General features: G+C 54.2%; 1 non-coding gene across 1 annotated transcript in view; it reads right to left on the bottom strand.

The window, feature by feature from the left end:
* Positions 1-1,321, bottom strand: part of LOC126317196 (small subunit ribosomal RNA) — a 1,893-nt gene extending 572 nt beyond the window's left edge. The window contains exon 1 of the ribosomal RNA XR_007556474.1: positions 1-1,321. This exon is cut by the window's left edge and continues 572 nt beyond it. This is a non-coding gene — a ribosomal RNA (small subunit ribosomal RNA).
* Positions 1,322-5,000: the final 3,679 nt, after the last annotated feature.

The following is a 5,000-nucleotide window of genomic DNA, read 5'->3' as shown; positions in this document are numbered from 1 at the left end:
ATCTGTCAATCCTTCCGGTGTCCGGGCCTGGTGAGGTTTCCCGTGTTGAGTCAAATTAAGCCGCAGGCTCCACTCCTGGTGGTGCCCTTCCGTCAATTCCTTTAAGTTTCAGCTTTGCAACCATACTTCCCCCGGAACCCAAAAGCTTTGGTTTCCCGGAGGCTGCCCGCCGAGTCATCGGAGGAACTGCGGCGGATCGCTGGCTGGCATCGTTTATGGTTAGAACTAGGGCGGTATCTGATCGCCTTCGAACCTCTAACTTTCGTTCTTGATTAATGAAAACATACTTGGCAAATGCTTTCGCTTCTGTTCGTCTTGCGACGATCCAAGAATTTCACCTCTAACGTCGCAATACGAATGCCCCCGCCTGTCCCTATTAATCATTACCTCGGGTTCCGAAAACCAACAAAATAGAACCGAGGTCCTATTCCATTATTCCATGCACACAGTATTCAGGCGGGCTTGCCTGCTTTAAGCACTCTAATTTGTTCAAAGTAAACGTGCCGGCCCACCGAGACACTCAACTAAGAGCACCCTGGTAGGATTTCAACGGGGTCCGCCTCGGGACGCGCAAGCACGCCTTCGGCTCGCCCCACCGGCAGGACGTCCCACGATACATGCCAGTTAAACACCGACGGGCGGTGAACCAACAGCGTGGGACACAAATCCAACTACGAGCTTTTTAACCGCAACAACTTTAATATACGCTATTGGAGCTGGAATTACCGCGGCTGCTGGCACCAGACTTGCCCTCCAATAGATACTCGTTAAAGGATTTAAAGTGTACTCATTCCGATTACGGGGCCTCGGATGAGTCCCGTATCGTTATTTTTCGTCACTACCTCCCCGTGCCGGGAGTGGGTAATTTGCGCGCCTGCTGCCTTCCTTGGATGTGGTAGCCGTTTCTCAGGCTCCCTCTCCGGAATCGAACCCTGATTCCCCGTTACCCGTTACAACCATGGTAGGCGCAGAACCTACCATCGACAGTTGATAAGGCAGACATTTGAAAGATGCGTCGCCGGTACGAGGACCGTGCGATCAGCCCAAAGTTATTCAGAGTCACCAAGGCAAACGGACCAGACGAGCCAATCCGATTGGTTTTGATCTAATAAAAGCGTCCCTTCCATCTCTGGTCGGGACTCTGTTTGCATGTATTAGCTCTAGAATTACCACAGTTATCCAAGTAACGTGGGTACGATCTAAGGAACCATAACTGATTTAATGAGCCATTCGCGGTTTCACCTTAATGCGGCTTGTACTGAGACATGCATGGCTTAATCTTTGAGACAAGCATATGACTACTGGCAGGATCAACCAGGGAGCTGCGTCAACGAGAGCTGAGCAGCCGGCCGCCCGGGAGTGTGTCCCGAGGGCCCGCGCGAACACGCAAGCGTCCGCTCAATTATTCTGCAAACAGGAGGAGGCTGAGCTCCCCTGCACGATACACCTCGAAACCCTCTCAGGTCCCGGCGGCGCGCAGCGCCGTCCTAAGTACTTGGTCGGGTTCGAGAGAGGCGCAATCGCCCGGAGATAGGCGAGTAGACGCTTTCAGTGCGAACACCCGTGCTCCCAACTGAGCTTGCCGCTGCCGACAGAGGCCCGGGAGCGTGCTGTCGTGGCATTGCCGGCGGGAAACAACACGCGCCACCTACGGTGACCGGCAGCTCCAACGCCAGCGCCACAGAAGGGCAAAGCCCCACTTGGGTGCAGAAGCGAACTCTCCCAGCACAGCGCACGCGCCAACACGTCCGCAGAGCTGCGATACAAACCACCTGCGAGAACCGCTGGGGGCGACCGAGCAGCAGACGGCGTCGCGACGCCGAGTGCCGGGCGGCGGCGCATCCTCAACGCACACAGTCCGCAATCGGACCAGCACACTGCAGATGTCCACCGCGCTTCGCACCGGGCTCGGCAGAACCCACTTTGGCCGCCTGGCGCCGCGCGCCGGGTGCGCCGGCGCGTAGCTGGGACGCCAGCCGGGCCCGTCGGCCGGCGCTCCTGCCACTGGGCGCCCCCCACCAGCCGGCTGTAGTGCGTGCGCTCACGCAGCGCGCGGCCAGCACGCCGCGCGGCCCCCCCTCACCGGCCGGGGACTGTCCCACCAAGCCACAGCCTCGTATCGCTTCATACCCACATGGCCAACTCAGGTTCGGGGGCATGGCGGGTACCGCCGAAACAACCGGTTCACAGATGTACCGATCGTCGCTATCACCGATGCACCTGCAGCGCGAACAACCGCTCAACAACTGATTTCCAGTTCATTTGCGGATCTTTGGCAGCAAACGTATACGTCAATCAACATTTGCGAAATCTACGATTCTGGCATGCCTGCATGTTATGTGTCACGACACGCTACATCAGCCCATATACACACTACGGCACGTACACGAGAGAACACGTGGAAGATGGTCCGCGCACGTGTGCAATGTCCCTTGCGCGGTCGACTGTCAACCGGCCTCTGTAGCATGTCGCAGATGTGGAACGCGGTCCACCGTGGTATCATGTTGTGTGGGGCAATACGATTAAATAGGAAAACCCTCGTCGCTACATCAACAGACGGCTCACGCTGATTCCCGGCAGAGGGAGGGGGGGGGGGGCCAACATGCAATACTTTCGTCCGTACCTACCACATGTCTCTACGGCGTACAACAGTGCAATCTCGCTGTAATGGGGAGACGAGACAAGTAGCATCGTGCACAACATATGGCCCTTATGATTCGCCATTGTAGGGCGCAGCCGGTGTACGGTCAAGCATGTGCCACATTATGTCACTCAGTACGTAACGACGGATGATCAGTGTGGGTTACGCGTACATCAGCGGACAGTCCACACAGGCCGTACCACAACGTACACTGACTGCATCGACAACCAAATGCAACTGAACAGCTGCAAGGCTCATTTCACAAACAAACGCCTGACCGACCAGCTTGGAAGGGCAGGAGGGGAGGGCGATATTCGTTCTGTAGCGTTACACCCTTCCAGTGGTTAGCGGGACTGTGTAGAAAGTACGCAACACTCGAAAGACATTTACGTGAGGGTACGCACCATGGCATCGAGAAATACACATGACACCAGAGGATCCAAGCAGTGAACTATGTTCAGAGGGTTGCTGTTAGGCAAAGCTACATTCCTGTGACGTTACATGTGACAGTTAAGGTGCAGTGTAAGTTAGGTTAAGGTGCAGTGTAAGTTAGGTTAAGGTGCAGTGTAAGTTAGGTTAAGGTGCAGTGTAAGTTAGGTTAAGGTGCAGTGTAAGTTAGGTTAAGGTGCAGTGTAAGTTAGGTTAAGGTGCAGTGTAACTTAGGTTAAGGTGCAGTGTAAGTTAGGTTAAGGTGCAGTGTAACTTAGGTTAAGGTGCAGTGTAACTTAGGTTAAGGTGCAGTGTAACTTAGGTTAAGGTGCAGTGTAACTTAGGTTAAGGTGCAGTGTAACTTAGGTTAAGGTGCAGCGTAACTTAGGTTAAGGTGCAGCGTAACTTAGGTTAAGGTGCAGCGTAACTTAGGTTAAGGTGCAGCGTAACTTAGGTTAAGGTGCAGCGTAACTTAGGTTAAGGTGCAGCGTAACTTAGGTTAAGGTGCAGCGTAACTTAGGTTAAGGTGCAGCGTAACTTAGGTTAAGGTGCAGCGTAACTTAGGTTAAGGTGCAGCGTAACTTAGGTTAAGGTGCAGCGTAACTTAGGTTAAGGTGCAGCGTAACTTAGGTTAAGGTGCAGCGTAACTTAGGTTAGGGGCCAACGTGGGTTAGGTTAGGGGCCAACGTGGGTTAGGTTAGGGGCCAACGTGGGTTAGGTTAGGGGCCAACGTGGGTTAGGTTAGGGGCCAACGTGGGTTAGGTTAGGGGCCAACGTGGGTTAGGTTAAGGGCCAACGTGGGTTAGGTTAAGGGCCAACGTGGGTTAGGTTAAGGGCCAACGTGGGTTAGGTTAAGGGCCAACGTGGGTTAGGTTAAGGGCCAACGTGGGTTAGGTTAAGGGCCAACGTGGGTTAGGTTAAGGGCCAACGTGGGTTAGGTTAAGGGCCAACGTGGGTTAGGTTAAGGGCCAACGTGGGTTAGGTTAAGGGCCAACGTGGGTAAGGTTGCCAGAGATGTGTCAAATCAGGATGTACGTTTGGCTGGTGTCAGGTGGTGGGTTGGTTCGATGTCTTTACCAGGGGTGTGGCCAAAGGGTATTTTATTACTTGTACCTTTTGTGTTGTGGCGTGGCGTTGCGTCTTGTGTTGATACTGGGTGGACCACTGTGGGTGTTGCTGGCTGATTTGAGCTGCGTTGTTTGCGGGTGATGTGAGACATTGTGTCTTATTAGTGGACGTCACGTTCCTCTTGTCGTTCTTTGGATAGTGTCCTGTGGCAGCGAGGATAAAATGGATGTTGTTGAACGCTAGTGCTTTGGTGCTTTCGCTTTGTTACACACGGAGTGGACTGTGAGATAGGGTGACTGGGTCGAGTGCGGTTCACACTGTCCTCCCCAGTTTACAGTATGTATCATCTATGTATGTGGTCCTGCATCATTTACTAAGGAGGGACGTCAGACGACTGAAATATTAGTTATGTACTGATGTAAAGCAGAATGCTTACCTTCCACCAGTGGGCGAGTATCGACTCTGCCCCAGCGTTGCCACGCAGGAAGCGGTGTCGGAAACACTACCCGCACACCGTCACCACTGTGCGGGGGCACGGACCCTCTATATCCTCAGCGGCGCACTCTTTGCCACCGGGCGTCACGTCTCGCGGCCCGCCGTCCAGAGCATGTATTGGGACAGCGGGACTTTGGCTTTTGGGAGATAACTCTTCATGAAGTGGAAGATATAGGGGTGGACTGCAATGTACGATTGCGGGAAAAGTCCGCCGTACATCCGCTCCAGTTGCGAGTCGGGCGGTGGGGGTGGCGCATTCACAGGTGCGGCTGGAGTGACTGTCGGTCCACCACTTTTGACTCGATTTGCGTCACCTGCGGTGAACAGGGGGTGCAGCAGGCGTTTTACTCTGGGTCGTCAAGCGGGC

This window comes from Schistocerca gregaria, unplaced genomic scaffold (genome assembly GCF_023897955.1).
Source record: "Schistocerca gregaria isolate iqSchGreg1 unplaced genomic scaffold, iqSchGreg1.2 ptg000623l, whole genome shotgun sequence".
In the NCBI taxonomy this organism is placed as follows: domain Eukaryota; kingdom Metazoa; phylum Arthropoda; class Insecta; order Orthoptera; family Acrididae; genus Schistocerca; species Schistocerca gregaria.
Note: the sequence above shows the minus strand (reverse complement) of the source record. Positions and strands in the feature narration are given on the sequence as shown.